Source organism: Heterocephalus glaber, unplaced genomic scaffold, assembly GCF_053883595.1.
Source record: "Heterocephalus glaber isolate CG9 unplaced genomic scaffold, H.glaber_assembly_v1.0 deba00001687, whole genome shotgun sequence".
Lineage (NCBI taxonomy): Eukaryota > Metazoa > Chordata > Mammalia > Rodentia > Bathyergidae > Heterocephalus > Heterocephalus glaber.
In genome coordinates, this window is record NW_028258412.1 from 1,776,263 (window position 1) to 1,795,775 (window position 19,513).

The 19,513-nt window shown below is 37.8% G+C and overlaps 1 protein-coding gene across 7 annotated transcripts in view; it reads right to left on the reverse strand.

Annotated features, from left to right (window-relative positions):
* The window catches only part of Grk3 (G protein-coupled receptor kinase 3), a 213,644-nt gene that overhangs the window by 193,380 nt on the left and 751 nt on the right, over positions 1-19,513 (reverse strand). The gene's annotated exons all lie outside the window — the stretch shown is intronic.

Here is a 19,513-nt window from a genome sequence, read left to right on the forward strand (position 1 = left end):
GTTTAGAAAAAACAACTCATACATTAACATCTTTTGTTTTAAAAATAAATAACATACATGCCACAGGTTTGCCACCACTGCTTTTAGGTTTTTATCCCCACCTTCTCATCTCTAATGCCAGCTGATTCTTGTTGCATGTTTTATTCATTAAAAGTAAATCATACATTTTCCTCAGTTAATGTTGATCTCATATAAGCCACTCCATGGAGCACTGTTTAGGGAAAACTATTTTTGTAGTTAAAAAAAAGCTATAATGCCAAATCTATCCAAATTTGTAAAAATATTGTAACCTACACAGTATTTTTTGCACATTCAAATGAATTCAGGAATTCTTGGTCTCATGCCAGTTTGATGAATCAAATCCTTACCATATTGCCTCTGAAGAGTCCAATATTTTGGATACTGGCTATGTCTTAGATAGAATATTATACATATATTTTCTTTGGAAGGAAAAGCAAGATATTCATTCAGTTCTCAATTTATTCATTCAAAAGGCACACTGCATCCTGGCCCTGGGCCTGATACTCCATGCCTTGCAGGAGCCCAGGTTGAAAGGTGGTGGCTGTGGAGTAAACAGACAGTGCCAATGTGATGTAGTTTTCCACAGAGGCAGGTTGGGGTGCTTTAGAGCCCAGCTCACTATAGCTGAACTGCAGCTGCCGAGGGGCATACACATGGCAGGTCTGAAGTGAGGCAGCAAGGGGAACTTGGGCAAATGGCATACCCAGCCACATTAGCCTATACCAGCAGTGGTGAACCTATAACATGTGTGTTGTTTTTATTTTAATACAAAAGATGTTAATGTATGAGTTGTTTTTTCTAAACTAAAACCTCAGTGTTCAAGTTCAATTGCAGTGTTTGGCATTTTGTGATAAACAAGTAGGTTTTGGTTACAGTTTGGGCACTTGGTCCCTAAAAGATTCACCATCACTGTACCAAGGACCTGCACCATGTGGACAAAGGATGACAGCAACTTAAAAAAACACACACAGAAAAATGCCAGCCCACACAGCTTCTTCCACTTTTGGACTCAACTTATTTTTGCAACTAGGTGAGAAGAATTCCTGAATTGCTACCATGACATTAACATCCAATTTTTGTGGCCCTTTAAAGCAATCACTTCCTTCCCATGGCTGATAGATGAAATTAGAACAGCACAAATCCATTCATTTGATAGAAACTGCCATACTTCCTTGACACCTGAGCACACACTCAAAGCCTCCTGCTCATCTCTTGTTTCTAGGCTGATGAGAGCCAGGCTGGAATTTTAGTAAATGAGCATTATCTATGATAAAAGATTTACAAACTAAAATATGTTCAACAAAAAATCAGCCAATGTAATTTTCTTTTCTATTATAGGTTGGGCATCCTTAATCAAAAAATCCAAAATGCTCTAAAATCTGAAGCTATGTGAGAGCCTACACGAGGCCCTTAAGTGAAAAATTTGTCACCTAATTTCAAGTGTTAGAGTGCACTCAAATGCAGGTGCACTGAAAATATTGCACAAAATTACATTCAGGCTGTGTGCATATGAAGTAAGTGAAACAAATGAATTTCTTATTTAGACTTGGGTCTCCTCCCTAAGATACCTTATTATGTAATTTAAATATTCCAAAATTTAAAAAAAGTCTAAAATCCAAAACACTTTTGGTCCCAAGCATATAAGACAAGGGATACTCAACCTGTACTTACTTGTCTTTTAATTTAATATACAATAAATTTGTTGCATGAGAACTTTTAATTTGTGTCTTCAAATCCATTAATCTCCTCCTTTTTGGTTTCTAGGTTTGGGCTTTGCTTAGGGAAGCCCTCAGTGCAACAAAATGTACTACCTAGTATTTTAGTACTTTTTATATTTTTGTGATGATCTCATTAAACATTCTAGAATTCATGTTTATGTACAGTATGGAGGAATTAAATGACTTTTTTTGGTAATGGGGGATCGAACTCGGGTCCTTGCGCTTGCGAGGCAGGCAGTGGCACCACTGAGCTAAATCTCTGGCCCATGACTTTTTTGTTATAGACAGCTATCATACCCTTCCCTTCCTCCTAAATTCAAAGTGCAATGTTTATTCATAAACCAAATTCATACAACTTTGAATTTTTATATATGAATATTTATGATTTTATTCTTGCTATCTCAATTTATGATTGGTAGAGGAGATTCCCATTATTTTACTTGTTCAAAGTTCTATTGATTATTTTTGCCCATTTTCTCTTCTAGATCAATGATAATTAGTTTATTAGATTCTGTAGCCTTCTCATTTGGATTTTTATCTTGAATTTACAAGTCTGATTTGAGAACTGATATCTGCGTAATATTACATCTTCTCATCAAGTAATAGGTTGTAACTCTTTATTTATTCTGATTTTCTTTCATTTCTCTTAATAAAGTTTTCTTTTTCTTCTTCGTACTGGTCCTGGTAGTAATTACTTAATGAGGAGCTGATTTATAGGAACACATTAAGAGACATTTTTTAATTTTAAAGTCATAATTTTGAAATGTCTTGACAAATCAATATTCAAGTAATTTAAAAACAGAAAGATTCTAAAGTAGTTTTAATAAGAAAGATTAGTATTTTAAAGCTTCATCACATGTGGATAGTACATTTAGAGGGTAGTAGGGCTATTACTTTTTTCCTGGTAGGTTTAAATATGAGAACTATGATTTAACAAATATGACCCAAATAAAATTCAGTGAAGTCTTGTACTTAGGTAGTAAATGGACAGTTTTCTTTCTTACTATGCCCCCCCCCCAATTCTGTGGATAGAACCCAGGGCCTCACACATGCTAAACAACCATTCTATCACTGAGCCACCTCCTGCTTTCTCCTTTTGGTAGCCTTCTGGCCATCCTTGTTTCATTAGATCCAGATGCTGTAAATCTGTCCACACTAGCTGCACTGGTCAGTACTCTGGTTTGCAGATAAGCTTATTAAAACTCCCCACATCTTGTGATCAGTGTTACAGAGTCTCTCTTTGAAGTCATCTAATGCAGTTTCCAAGAAGCACATCACATTCCCTTCACCAAAGTCATTTACAGCATGGTACATTTTTGCATCTGCGTATGATACTGTCATAGGAATTTATATCCTAAGTCACTAGTGCTCTTCCACATGACACCAGGACAACAACTGAGGTTCCTACGGCCTTGAAGAAATAAAGCTGTTGTCTTCACACCTAGGCACCTACTCTACTTTCAAATAAAGGGATGGAGATGTAGCTCAGGGGTAGAGGATTTGCCTAGCATGCATGCAGCTCTGGGTCCCATCCCCAGCATGGGAGAAAAAAAAAAGAATTTTTCAAACACACAAAAGAGTGTAGTATACCAAATCCCAGTATCCCACCACTTAAAAACTAATGAGCAATTTTTGAGATTTTAGACTGCTCCATTTATCCACCCTTCTCTCCTCCATATTTTAAAGCATTTTAAAGTAAATCTCAGGTAAAATATTATTTTACTCTTACTACTTCAGTTCACATTTCTAAACATTGTGGACGTTTTCCTTACATAAACAAAATGACTGCTTCCCACTCCAGCCTGGAAATAATAATTTCTAAAGATCTAATACCAAGTCACTGTTCAAATCTCCATGACTCTTTCAGAAGTGGCTTTTGTGTAGCTGGTGGGTTTGAATTAGGAGCTGATCAAGATCCACACAGTCATCTGATTGTTAATATCTGTATTTCTTAAACCTGTTTTGATCCAGAACCCCCACCGTCCCTACCACTCACCTCCCCTCATTATTCCATGGACTTAAGGCTACAGAACCAAACCAGAGGACAAACCCACTCTGTACTTGGTTGTGCGACCCCTAATGAGGTTATTTAGTTTATTACTCTAACTCCTCATTTCCTATAAACTGAAAGTGCTAAAGACTGGGTCATGTTCAAGTCCACCTTTCCTTATGAGACAGTCTGTTTCATGTGGCCTCGAATAGGAAGCACTTAGTTACTTCATTATAGTGGTGTGAAAGTTACTTAGAAAATTCTGTTGATCATCTGATCCCCTCATTTAAAATTCCCCATCACCTTTCATTTAGTGATTTCACAATTGATGATCTTTGCCCAAATCAATACTGTTTGCAAAATGTGTTTTTTGAAAACACCATTCACATCTGCAATCTTTCTGTAAAGAACTGCTCCTATCAACTAGGGCTTCTTAGTTTCCTAAAATGTAGTTTGTACAAAGAGGCAAGATAGACAATTCTTTACCTTTTCATTGCTACTTTTCAGAGAGAGTCAGTGTTACTGCCAGAGGGCACGAATAATGTGTTTTGTTCCATTTTGTTTGGAGATCACTTTTTTGAAGACCATATCAGTTTACTATGGCTGCTTTAACAGATTACCATAACATGGAACGCTTAAAATAACAGAAAGGTATTGCCTTACAGACTACAGGTCAGAGGTCTGTAAGGGGTTACACTGGGGTCAAACTAGTATCAGGGCTCCTTTGTGGAGGCCTTTAGAGACATCCCATCTCCCTGCTTTCCCCAGATGCCAGAGGCTGTCTGCCTTCCTTGGTCCATGGCCCCTCCTTCATCTTTGCAGCCAACAATGTCTGGGACTCACTCTCATACTGCATCACTTGGACACACTGATCTCCTAAGAATCCAGGGAAATCTCTCCTATCCTAAGCCTGGTGAACCTTTTAGAGACCAAATGCCAAAATGCAACCCAAAACCCACTTATTTACTACAAAGTGCCAACACTGCAATTAAACCTGAACACTGAGGTTTTAGTTTAGAAAAACAACTCTACATTAATTTCTTTTATCTTTAAAAGAAAAACAGTAACATGCGTGCCATAGGCTCGCCACCATTGTCCTAAACTCTGTATTTTAGCTGCCTTAATTCCATCAGCAACTGTGATACCCCTTTAAATGATATATTCACAGGTGCTAGGGATTAGGACAGGGCATGTTCAGGAGCCAGTATCCTCCCTGGGTTTGTACATTTTCAAAGAATTTTAATCAACTGCAGATAGTACAGATAGTGCAGATGGTACACTATTTCAATGATTACATGGTCCCACTGTTGAGCAGTAGGAACCCCTTCTTCTGGCCTCTGAGTCTGTTAGACACAACCAGCTTACTCTCTGGTGGCGCCTGTGTTTTCTGATACAATAAGTAGCCTCCTCTAGTTCAGGCCCTGCACAGGGGTGTTGCTGTGCAGGTTGTAGTGGGGTGGTGTGCAACTGTTTCTTGGATTTTTCAATGGCTAGAGCTGATAAATACAAATATTTGAAAAGGAAAAAATTATAAATTTCCAATGACTTTCGAAGTCAAACTTTAACCTTACAGAGTTTTTACTTAATTCTTGACTCATACTCATGTATATTTTCATTTAAAATTAAAATCTTGGTTTTTACTAACAATGACATCAATTTTTTTGTTTTACCCAACTTTCCATATATTCTATATGAAATAATTTCATACTGACAATAACATCACTGCTAACAGTAAGACTTCTGAATGAAGCTTCAAATTTCTTTGTGGCTCTACTTCTCCTTAAATAGAACAATTTGACATCACCATGCAAGAATGAAAATGCCCATGTTTTACTTATTTCTACATACCTCTCCTAGAGAAAGTCTCACACCCAGGATCAAAGATACTTATATAAAATATTCATTGTGAGAGCACTTGTGATATAAACATAGGGCTGAATAGATCATACATAGTCCTGACATATCATGTAGCAACTGAGACAATTGAAACAGATGTGTTCATTAACGACAAAGAAACACCTAGCATCACTAGGTGAAGGAGGCCAGTCATAAATGGATTCACTGATGTGTTCCTGATAAACAACTTCACTGCAGAATGATTTAAACAATCCTTCTATGTAAAGGTTAAATACAAAACATGGCCCATTAATATTCTATCATCATTAACAAGCATCAAAGTTTAACATTAAAAAAACCCTTTATGGCGAGGGATGTAGCTCAGTGGCACTGTGCCTACTTGACAAGCACAAGGTCCTGAGTTCGAACCCCAGTACAAGTAAAAATCCTTTATTGACAAGTATGTTCAAGTCGAGGATACCCATTACCTACTGACAGGGAAGGATAAGAATTTTGATTTTGTTTTTTAAAGTAAGAATGGGGTTGGGGATATAACTCAGTGGTACAGTGCTTGCCTAGCATATGTGAAGCCCTGGGATCCATCTCCAGCACTGCAAAAAAGTTAAAATAAGATAATGGATGCATCTGAGATCATAAAAAGATGTCTAAGGTTTAAAAAACTTAACCTTTGACACGTAGCTTTTCTCAAGTTATAACAGTCATCATTATTAATTACTATCCTGTAATTTAACATGAAATCTATCTTCTAGGGAATTATTCACACATTTACTGTGAATAATACAAAGTGTGCAATGAAATTGTGCTACCAGAGCACTTGCTCAGATCTCTATAGCAGATAACCTTTTATTGGACAAAGATAATGCATTTTTAAATTGACACTAGTGTATGAAATTGATGATGTTTCTCTAAGAAACATCAAGTTTCAAGAAACTTTTTCTCTTAGAATAAGAGTACATAGCTAGGAATAGTGGTGCACACCTGTAATCCCAGTACTCGGGGAGGCTGAGGCAAAATAATCTCAAGTTCAAGCCCAGCCTGAGTAACTCAGCAACTTAAAAAGATCTTGACTCCAAATAAAAAAAAATTTAAAGGGGCTGGAGACATAGCTCAATGCAAAGGACCTGGGTTCAACCTCCAGTACCTAAGTGGGAGTTGGGGGGGGTCCACACAGTTTTATTTTATTTTATTTATTTTCTTTTTTGAGACAGTATTACTATATAGTTCAGGCTGGCCTTGAACTCACTATGTAGCCCAGGCTGGCCTTGAACTTGTGGCAATCCTTCTACCTCAGCCTCCTGAGTGCTAGGAGTACAGGCATGCACTACCAGGATGGGCTCTAAAGTCTTTAATTAAAATGCACAGAATTTGGAAAAAGAAGGCCTGGGTTTGGTCTCAGCTGTGTCACTTATTATCAATGTGACCTTGAACAGTGAACTTGTCCCTGAACCTGAGTTTCTTCCTCCCGAAATAGTGATGCTATTATGGAGCCATTTCCATGAATCTCTAAATAAGGAAAAATGCTTGCCCTCCGGGAATAAAAACGTATCAATACACAATACAAAAGGCAGAGAAATGTCAAGGGTCCCTGGGCCAGGCAGCTTTGGTGGTGGTGTTACTGACAGTATTATCAAACCCAATGGAGAAGAATGGAAACATCAAATATAGAAAGCTAAGTTGTCCCAGGAGGCACTCACTGTCAGAGTTCAAGTGCTCTACATCAGCACGAAGCTACCCTAGGGTGTGCTGACTTGGTTCCAACTTCTATGGGGCTGAAGAGCCAGGCACTACAACCACCTGACTATCAAACATGGTCCATGATTGCTATACCACCTTCTGGTGGTCAATTCTGATGATGGCTCCACTTCCCTTGAGGGCAGCTGCAAGATGACAAGCTTGAGTCACACAAACTTCAGGAGTCTGGGTGCAGGATGAGTCCATGTTTAATGTAAAGTACTAAACCTGACATTCTAAGTATAATCTGGCTTTTCAGTAAATCTGTGTAAGTTAATGCACTTTTGGGAGTAGGGACCACTAACTTCCTGGTATTCTCAAAAGTGACTTTATTTAAAGTAAGAACCACTGCCCTGTGAGGATAAAATGGGTGAGTTAGGCCAACTTGGGTGAGAGGTGAGTTTTGTAATAAGAGACATATGATACTCAGTCCAGTAGCAAAATCTTGTTTCTAAATCTAAAAGTCTGACAGCCACTCCCAGACCCAGTAAGAATACTCTCTCTAAGAAGAGAGCCGGTTTTCCCCCAGAATAGCTCCAGAATAATTTTTTAAAAATTTCTATCTAATATACAGCAAAATTGTAAAAACTAAAAAGATGCATATAAAACTATAAAGCATTATAAACAAGTATCAGTGGACACAGGCCTGTCACAGTCCCAGCTGCTCAGGAAACTGAGAAAAGAGGATCATTTAAGAAAGAACTCTTCACCTGCTGCACAAGTGCAAGGACCCGAGTTCGATCCCCAGTATCAAAAAAAAAAAAAAAAAAAAAAGAACTCTTGAAGAAGTAGGTATAGGCAAAGAGTTTATGAATAAAACCTCAAGCACAGGAAATATCACAAAGAATCAACAAGTTGGACCTCATCTTATTAAAAGGCTTTTGCATAGCAAAAGAAAGCACCAACAGAGTGAAGAGATAACTTACAGAGTGGAAAATGAATTTTGCCAGCTGTTCCTGAGACAAAGAACTACTATCTAGAATATATAAAGAACTCAAAAAAATCAGACCCCCCAAATTCAAAGACCCAATCCAAAAATGGGCATCTGAAATGAACAGACACTTCTCAGACAAAGAGGTAAAGAAGGCAAATAAATATATGAAAAAATGTTCACCATCACTGGTCATTCGAGGGATACAAATTAAAACAACACCGAGATTCCATCTCACTCCAGAAAGAATGGCTATTATCAAGAAATCAACCAATAATAAATGCTGGCAGGGCTTTGGGGAAAAAGGAACCCTTCTCCACTGCTAGTGGGAGTGTAGACTGGCGCAACCACTGTAGAGATCAATGTGGAGATTCCTCAAAAAACTAAAATTAGAGGTTCCATTTGACCCAGCTATTCTTCTTCTTGTTATCTTCCCAAAAGAATTAAACACGTTATACCATAGTGATATATGCACACCCATGTTTATATATAAGCAGCACAATCTATAATCGCTAATTCTTGGAAACAGTCCAAATGCTCACAATGGATGAATGGATAAAGATTTTTTTTTTTTACACGATAGAGTACTACTCTGCCATAAAGGATAAACCTGAGATATTTCTAGGTAAATGGATACACCTTGAGACCATACTCTTAACTGAAATAAATCGGACACATGTGTTTAAATATTGCATTGTTTCTCTGGTATAAGAAACCGAAAGGGTAAATAAGGAACAAAATGTAAAATAGATATTGGGAAATGGGAAGAAAATGTTCAAATGAGAAGGGTAACAAGGGAGCGGGGAGGGGGAAAGGAAGTGAAAAAAACAGAAGGAAAAAATGAAAAGCTTTTGTAAATAAGGAAGAGAAAAAAAGAGAATAGAAAGAAAAAATGGAAGCTTGCAAATAAGGAGAAGAGGGGTGGAAAGGAGGGGAGGGGATTGGGAAAAAAGAAGAATTAAGATGTAAAAGATAAATCAAGACAAATTTGTACAGGTACAAATTCCCTATGATGAATGTGATCATTATGTATATTAATTTTTAAAAATAAAAATGAATGAATTAAAACTAAAAAACAAAGAAAAAAAAGAAGATCGCTTAAGCCCAGGAATTTAAGACCAACCTGGGCAACACAGAGAGAGCCTGTCTCTAATTCATTAATTCATTCTAAATTCAAGTCAATGGTACAAACATGAAATAAGATTGTCACTGGGTTTGACAAGTTAACATGTCCACCTACAGATCTAAAAGAGAAGTTCAGCAACTCAGCCTCACATCACAATCATCTTGAATCTGACCAGTGTACACCCCCGTTTCCTAATTCAAGTTAGAAACACCACATACTTCACATGTGTCTTCCTTTTTCTACCTGTTTTACCATTATGCTTGCTACTCCAGCCAGTCATGAGATAACCATAGATCATAATGCCTATCTGAGAACTTTAAATGGATAGTTTCCACCAAAGTAAGTTTTTCCTATAGAGTTACCTGATTTTCTTCTTAATTCAAAACACTGATCCAGCATCAAGCAAGTCATTTTATTTAAAGGACAGCAATGCAGAGATACTGGCCAGTTTTCCACTCGGGGTTTAAAAAGCCAATCACCCAAATGATTAAATCCTAAAAAAAAAAACACCTTTGTTAACAGTCAGGCACGCAAGATGGTGCACACAGAATCCCAGTACTCGGGCAAGAGGATTTAAAGTTCAAACCTGGCCTGGACAACTTATGGACAAAATAAAAAATAAAGGGGGGGAGCAGTGTAGTTAAGTATGAAGGGCATGGGATCAATCCCAGAACTGCAAAACAAAACAAAACACAACACCCTGTTCACAAAAACTCTCGAGGGCCGGGGATTTAGCTCAGTGGTTTCCCTGCCTGCTGCGCAAGCGCAAAGACCCGAGTTCGATCCCGGTACCAAAAAACCCCACAAAAAACTGTGCCACTACAAAAACTCTCAAGAGTTTTGAGCGGGGAGGAGGCAGCAAAGTCAACGTTAAATGTCTTTGGAGACATAACTTTTCCTTGCTATATCAATTCTAATTTGGATTCTAATTAGGTTGTTTTACATAAATAATATTCTCTTCTCTACCACCACTGGGGGAAAAAACCCAGAAGGAAGTGGGTCCAAAATGGAATACAACAGAGAACACAAATACTTTACACTCTCTTCTGTATTTAATGTGATGACAAGATTTTTTTGCCTAATTCCTTTCCCAGTTAGGGAATTATTATAACATAAGAAAGAGCAAATTTAGCAGAAAGATGTAAGACCAATTAAAGATGTAAAGACCCTTTGCTTTATTTACATCAGGATTAGTTCCACTATCACCAAATACCTTTTTTAAATTTTATTGCTGGGGTTGGAACCCAGGGCCTTGTGCATGCTAGGCAAGCACTCTATTACTGAGCCATATCTCCAACCCCTTCAAATTTTTTTTTGGTACCGGGGATACCCCTTCATATTTTTAAAAGAAGATATATCCAAAATACCATCACAGCCTTAGAGATTCACAAAGCAAAATGAAAGCCTGCAGTATTTAATAGCTGTGTAAAGGCTAATCCATGTAACTTTTAGTTCCTTTTTAACTTAAATCCTTATCAAAAGCAAACAGATTTTACAGAATTTAAAAGGATATAGAAAGCATATTACAAAAATTTGTTTTGAAATAAATTTGACAACTTCTAAGAAGTACCTTGGAAGACAAATCGATGAAACTAACTCATGAGGAAATATCAAATTTTGAATATCACCTATTAAAGAAAGTATATTCCTAGCTTGAAAACGTACCTATATGACAACAACAGGCTTGTACACATTTTAACTGATAAATTATATCAAACATTTAAAGCAGAAAAAAAAAGGAACACTTCTCCCCTCATTTTAGGAAATCAACATTGTGCTAATCCTAAAACTGGATAAAGATAATAGATGAAAAAAGTATGAACATAGATAGAAATTTGTTTAACAAAACAAACTATTAGAAGTCAGATCTGGCAGGATGTAAAAAGTGGTTTTATTATAGGGATGGCAGTGTTGGTTCAGCCTTGGAAGATCCACCCCCAAAAGTCATCATTTTAACAGAGGAAAGGAAAAAGCCATATGATCCTGTCACTAGTTGGAGAAAAAGGATTGGACTAAATTCCACAGCTGTTCATGGTAAAAGCTATCAGGAGACTAGAAGTAGAACAGAAACTTCTCAACAAATTAAAGACATGTACTTCATACTTCCAGTGAGAATGCCTTATATGAATGGAGAAGATACAATGCTTTCTCCCTAAGGTGGGGAACAAGGGCAGATATGCGTACTCTTCACCTGTCCATTAAACTCTGAAACATAGGCCTAAACCAAAACAGATTTTGGTAATATGCTTTCTACATCCTTTTAAATTCTGTAAAATCTGTGGTAATGTCTCCTAGATCTTGATATTGTAATTTAAAAAATGTATAATTGATATTGTGTAATAGGAAGTAAAGGAGCAGGGGAAGTGGGAGGGGTAGGGGAAAGGAGAGAAGGGAAAAGAAAAAATATGAGAAAAGGAAAAAAATGGAAACAAAGTCTTTGCAAATAGGGAAGGGTGGTGGGGGTGAAGGGAGTGCAGGGGAAGGGGTAAAAAATAAGAACCAAGATACTCATGTAATGGTACAGGATCCCAATGATGTATGTAAGTGTATTTTATACCTAAAATGTACCAATAAACTTAACGGGGGGGGGGAAGCAAACAGATGCTGAAAATTTAGTAGAAATGATCTAAAAACTTAACCCAAATTATTTTGCTTATATAAGGTAATAAAGATCAATAGGTGGATTTAGTCACACAAAGCACAAATATTAAGAGGATATTATTCAAAAATATTATTTATAAATGCATTATTTCTGAAAAAAAAGAATGCATTATTTCTGAAATTAAAGACATCTGCTGTCTTCCCAAGCTAACAGGATTTCAACTTTGGAATATATGAACCATGCCCCCTGACATCCTCAGAAGGTGACTCTGCACCATAATTAAAGCTCACTTTCTTCCTAAAATATTTTGGCTCATATACTCAGTACTCAGCAGCCAAAGTTGTTGTGACGATGCCTATGTAACTCCTCACTTTCAACTCTGGTTAAGGCAAACACTGAGCCCTAATCAAATTGGCATCATGAATTTTAAATCATTCAAGGAGAAAAAAAAATTCTTCCTAAAATGGAACTTTGGAGGGACTCAACCATACACTTGAAACAGGGTTTATTACTAGTTTTGTCATTACTAAATTAATTATAATAATTTACAGATCTCTTTTTGAATGTCATCATGAATTTTAATGTTTTTACTTAGCTGGTAATGTTCTGACTGATGAGCTAAGTAGATTACAGAGTAGCATGCAGACTTCAGCATAATACAGTACGAGGAATGACTACAGGACAGACTTCTATAAAAGCCACCAGGGGCTAGGGCAGCTGCCTTTCAAATGTATGATGATTAGTCACATTGGTGAGGGACAGGACTTGTTTTGCAGGATCACAAAGGGGCAGCAAGAGATCAGTGCACAGAATATATTACAGTATGGCTTTCTAAGATTACAGTTCTCAAAGATGATCATCAAAGGCGCCCTGGCTGGTCACCTGAAGGAAGTCACTCATCAATGTGTGACAACACTAGATGTCCACCAAGATCCTTGCAAATATGAGATACTACGACCTTATGCTATTAATATTCAATCTGTTAATGTCTAAGGAAAACTAGGATGAATCACCTTCTGCTCAATATACTGGAGCCAGCTGCACTTGCATTATGACTTTTCACTCATGTTACTGAAGCAAAGACCTCTAGGGAAAGAGTCAGCCCTCTTAATTGCCTGGTTACACATATTTAAGAGTAGCATGCCTGGGAATTCTCAAGCACAGATACCACCAGTGCCCAGTGCCCACTGGATGGATGGATGGATAGAAGGAAGTAGGAAAGAAAGAAGAAAAGGAACTGAATAAAGCATTATGTAGAGAAGGTTCTAGATAGACAATGCCTTAGTAAGCAGCTTGAAGAAGAAAACCAAGGAGAAATCTGAGAAATTCACCTACTTACAAGTCTGAGGTCAACCTCTCTCTTGTCTGCCCCAGCCAGCCAGCATTTCAACTTTCCAAAGGTCACAACTTAATCCACTTTTGAGGAGCACAAAGGGCCAGGGTCTCCTTGCACTCCTGCCCTCTTTCTGCTACCATTTTGTACAGTTTTAAGGTGCACTTACATCTTACATTGCACACAGCTTTAAGAACCACCCTTGAATGATGTAAAGAATTATGCCTTCTAGGGCCGGGGATTTAGCTCAGTGGTTTGACACCTGTTGTGCAAGCGCAAGGACCAGAGTTCGATCCCCAGCACCAAAAAAAAAAAAAAAAAAAAAATTATGCTTTTTAATATTTCCTCCAATCTTTTTCTCTTATCTCTGTCTGAAATTCAGTATGAGTAGTCTTTAATGTCTTCCACTATTTACAAATGTATGGATAAAAAAATGCTCGAGAGATTTTTACCAGGACATTTTATGATATGATATGTTATAGATGGGAAAACATTGAATTTTAATGACTCACTAAAGTCTCATGGGAAGATGCCAGTGGAATCAGATCTGTATGTGCTGGCTTCTGATCTAGAACCTTCTGTCTTACTATAATATGGTAGTAGGAATGGCACGGGAAAAGGAGGGCCCAGCAATGACAACTCAGGATTTTGTCTGTCCATTTCCATAAAATCACCTTTTCCTATCCCTGAGACCCTTTAAGAAGGAAGAGTTAGCAAACAAGAATACAAGTTCAAGGCCAGGTCCAAACTGACCTTTACTAACCACCAGTTACCAAATGTCTAAGAGGCAGAATACCATCATGCTATTCTCCACTGAACTTCTATTATGTCATACACTAAAACTATCAAAATATGCTTATGCTCCAGCCAAGCCATAGATGACCCAAAAGAAGACTTCCAAAATTAGAAGAGACATTTACAAGATATGAGGAAACTCATTACTTCTGCATATTTTAGAACAATCAAAAAAGGCCTGGGGATTCCAACTTCTCATCAACAATAAAAATGGAAAAAGAAGAATAAAGAAGTGAGAAGTAGAGAAGAGGAGGTAGGCCTGGGATACCTACCCCCATACACATGCAAATTACATATGATATAAATGATTTAACAACACAATAAAAGTTGCCAGATTTGCCATTTCTAGTTCCTCATTGCCAACATTCAGAGAATAGGGACAAAGATAATCACTCTCATAGAACACATTTTCAAGTGGTCTTCAAATACATTATTTTATTAACAAAGGAAGACTATTTGAATGAGAAAGTGATTTCATTGCAAATAAAGCCAAACATTGTTTTTCCTTTTTATTCTTTTCCCAAAAACGGAAAGGGTGGGGGCAGAGTCCCCTTTTTTTTTCTGGATAAAAAGCCAGACAGAAAGAAATGCTGTTTGGAAGACCCAGTGTTCTATTATACAATTTCTTATTAACACCAACAAGATTGCGCTTCTTGTGTTAAACAGAACAAGCATTTAACCCTCAAGCTCCTCATGGGAAATAAGGAGCCAACTGCGTTTTCACTTAGTCATAATTACTGTTTTCACAGGTCCCGGAGGAGTTGCTGTTCTTTATCAGTCTCTGAGGACAGGCTTGACTTTTCAAAGGCTGTAGTAATAGCTGATTGAGATTGTCTGAAATATGATCTGTCCCCAAATAAGAAAATCTCAGTTTCAACTATTCCTTGCAGAATAAGAGGCAAGGGTGAGTGCTTCTTGGTCAAGTGGCTCAGCAAGGTGGGAAGAACTCAGGCTGGGAATACTCAGGCTTCCAGCTTGTCTCTGCTACCGTCTGCTATTACCTGGGCTTACCTTTCCTACCTCCCCTGAGCATCCAACTGCTCCTTCTGTAAAATGGGCAAATGCTCCTCATCTGGTAGGTCTAGAGGAACTGCCAGTCAAAGAAGATAAGCTCTCAGGAAAGGCAGTTGCTGTGTCACAACATAATAGACATTAGGCCTCTCCTTCCCTTACTAGCCCCTAGGAGGCCTGCTCCTCATCCTCTACAGTCCACTAACCTGCTCACCATCCATCCACTGGCTGAAAAAGACCTGCACTGTCTTCCCTCAATGCCTTCCTTTAAGAGTTCCCACCCTTGATCACACAGATGTCTACCAAAACCAACTCCAATGTACTGGGGAAGCACTTAAAGAGGTAGTCTCTGAGAACAGACTGTGTAAAAGCCAGAACTGCTTGTACCTCAAAGACATCCACAGGGCTCTCAATTTAAAGCATTTCATAATGCTCATCTGGGGCCAAGTTAGGTCCAACAGTGATGACACTGGAACATCTGTCTCTAAGAACTGGCAGCTCCAGGCAGTCCTTGCAGCTTCAAAGCACTGGCACAAATTAACTTTGACCAAGAACAAAATAACAACTGTTGCCCGGGATTTAGCTCAGCGGTTCCATCGTCTGCGTTGCAAGCAGAAGGTCCCAAGTTCAATCCTCAGTACCAAAAAAAAACCCCCAAAAAACCCCCTGAAAGGTCAGAACAAATAACCTTTTGAAAGTGTACCTTAGTGAAAAAGAAGTAAGAACACCTCTGCTGTTTTAGACACAGAAATACTCCTATCACTAATAAAGAGAATTTTCTGCCAGGTTTGGTGTATACCTATAATCCCAGCACTCGGAAGGCTGAGGGAGGAAAACTGTCACAAGTTCAAGGCCAGCCTGGGCTACACAGTGAGTTCAAGGCCAGTCTGCACTATGATCAATCAATTGATAGATGGATAGATAAATAGATATATAGATAGATCTTTCTTCCTGAAGGGTATCCTTTTCTTTTTTTTTAGTACTTGGAGTTGAACCTAGGGCCTCACACATGCTAGGCAAATATTCTACCACTGATCTATGTACCCAGCTTTATTCATTCTTTTAATATCTATTTGGAGTTCCAAGTTAGGCTGTGACATAGAAGGGTGCCATCATGGAACATCCTAAAACCTAAGTGGGGAGGATTATTTCAAATTATCCACCACTTGCTCACTAATTAGAATTAGCAAATTACAGAATATACTCCATTTCCACAGAAGAAGGAAAAGACACTGCTATTGTACATGGTAATTTTACAAAAAGGAAGATGCAAACTACCATATTACTATTCGTCCATGTCTGGATAGTTCTTTAAAGGAAATCATCAACTTTTTGCAAACAATGCATTCTATGAATAAAGAGTAATAAAAGTCATCCAAATGCTACTTGTCCATACTAGTAGTTAAACAGAATCTTGAAGTGGCTGTTCTTGAGAGCATGCATCTTTCTTGGCTCAATCGTTTGTGTGTGGCTGTTGTGGGGTTCATCATAGTGTGCCCCTCCCTAGCTTACAGCAACGGCTCTGCAACTATGTACTGAATTAGGATAATAAACAGTAACAGTATAAAGAATCTCAAGCATGTTTTCCTCAGATCTTCCTATAAAAGTGTAGGAATATTTGATGTAATAAGCTTTGCAATTGATAATGCACAATTTTCAATGTCCTAAAAACACAACTGAGCCTCCAGGGAAACGATCACGTTTGGGTCACTCAATTTCTTTCAGCTATGTGTGATTTCAATTCAATTTTATTCTGTTTGAAAAAGGCTAACAGGGTGATAGAATCTAAGGGAAAGCTGTCTTAATTAGGGTCAGGCTTAAGTCGTTGACTCTTTGTGTATACCTTGGCTATAAATTAGGCCCTACTTAAATCAAAGTAGTGATTCTTTTCTAACATGGGGTACAACTGGTACACATATCTCAAGGCTTCTGTTTTAACTGTTCTATGCAGTGACTGAGTCTGCAGGTCAGTTTACCTATTCCCAATAGGTCCCATTATCAGCCCCATTAGTTCAAAAAATGTTTCAGTTAACCAGAGCAGGTATATAACTTGAACAAACAGTCAGCTTTTACAGGATTTATACTCATTGGCTTGTTAATTGAATCATATGTCAACATAACAAAATGTCTGCTTCTTGCCAGCTCAGAGAAGCTAAATCTTCCCCTGGGCTGAATGTTCCATTTTCTGAGACTCCTGTAATAGGTACAGAAGGCAGTGCCCTGGCAGACTGGTGTTTCATTTAAGCTAGCCCGATAGTATCTGGTTCTTTTGCTTTTCTGTTTAAAACTGTGGAAAAGGCAAAGTAAGTAAAATAAAGAATATTATAATGACCACAAATGATTAGCTGGAAATAAAAAATCAATGGTGACAGGCCAATGGCAAGTTTAAATGTATGCTCCTCATTGAAATACAAGGAATCAAAATCTAAACATCTTTTCCAAGAACACCAAAGACTGGTGATCACATGGCTCGCTCCAAAATGGAGCTGAGATAGAAATTCTTATCAGAAAAGATCTGACAGTATCCTTTTCCAACAGGGTGAAATCATAATGGCTTTTTGAGTCATTAATGCTGAGGCTTTTTAACACGAAATAAACTTTCTTACAGGATCTAGAAACCTCCCACCCTCCATTCCCAAATGAACCAGGTAGCCTATTTGCAAGATGCTTTACCTGATAATTTCAAGGTAACAGAATCCTAACTCAGCACAAGGACTGTCGCTATGTAAACGGTTATATTATAAAACTAAGCCAAAGTCCTTGAGACAAATGCAAAACAAATTAGAATCTCAGGAGAAGGATGCAATGGCAAATCCAAGAGTCCATTTGAAAAATAGCAACAAGATAACTATTACCAAAGGGCTGTTTCCTACAATTACTCTCCAGTTGACATTTCTCAATTCTAAAATGTCAAGAGAAATAAAGCTCACCATCACCAATTCTCCCTAAAAAGAAAGCATTACTAAAGAATACCACCCAAACACAAGGGGATTTATACAGGAAGTGAATGCCCTAAGCACATGAGTATGTCGTTCTTAAGACAGACCCTAAAAAGCAGAAGTGACATTAAGTTCAAAATACCAAGAAAAAAAAAAAAGATCAGAAGTTCCTAATTTTAGTAATATATACTTCTCCCCCTAAAACTGCACATGAGTTGAGATTTATTGATTTTATATATAGAAATCATACACGTTTAAGATTCTGTGGTCTTTGGGGATAGGGTAGGAAAGCAGGAGAAAAAGAAATTAAGCATTTTAATTTCACATGTATAGAAATATAGTTTTTTGTTTTTTTTTTAATGAAATTCAAGTTTGATTTTGGGGACCTTGTTCTTGTTCTCTAAGTAAGTTTTCCATTGTGCCAGAAATTTTATACAGCACTGATTTTTCAATTAACTTCAGATATGTTAAGCTCTACGAGTGTTAAATTCACAAAGCTCCACAAAGGTCTGCACCTTTCCAGATTCTTACCACTTGGCATTGCTTATCAAAGAGCAACACACTCTGCCAACAAAGAGGAGGCAGGGACTAAGTAGAGACAACAAGCTAAGAAATACCCAGCTAGCATGTCTTCTTTCACACAATTTAACTTGTCATAAAAAAAGAACTCAAAGGAGTTGATGTTTTTCTACATGAAGGGGCTCATAAATGTACTTGTAGAAAATAATCTACGATCACTTGGCATCATTCTTTTTTCTTATATCAAGGTAACATTAAGGCAATCTTGGGGGTGATGATTTCAAACAGAACAGCCTTGATTGAGATTCCAACATTTTACATAATTGCAAGGTTTCAAATTCACTATAAAGATAATGGCTCTTTATACCAGGGGTTCCACTAAGAGCTATTCTGCATCACTGTGCCATACTAGCTGTATAACTAACGATGATGTTCATTAGGAAAAGAACTAGAAAAGAAAACCCAACGCTGATGGTTTGGCCCACTCGTTGAAACTATTAACCTCATGAACAATCTTTTCTATGGTATTGCTAATAACATGAACTAGTAACACCCTAAAATTAATCAAAATCTTAGTAAAATCAGTAATAAATCACTTGAGAGAAAATGGCAACTTGGTTGCCAATTCCATGGGGGCCCCTCTGGTGATTTAACACTAAATTCCTGTCATCACTCCATCCACTGCTTTCAAATGAATCTCATTTCAACCTTTCAAGAAAGTGCCATCGAAGATGTGCAAGTTAAGGAAAGCAGCTCAGGTGACAGACTTAGTATTAAATGGAAAACTGAGTGGGTCAGAATCCACTCCCCCCTGCCTGAGTATGAGATGAAAGGAGACTGGGAAGATGCCTATTCAGACAGACCTTAGGGAGCACGCGGTTGAAGTACCTGGGACAAAAGACCAACCAAACCAGCACTCTCCAGCTCAGAAGTCAGAGTA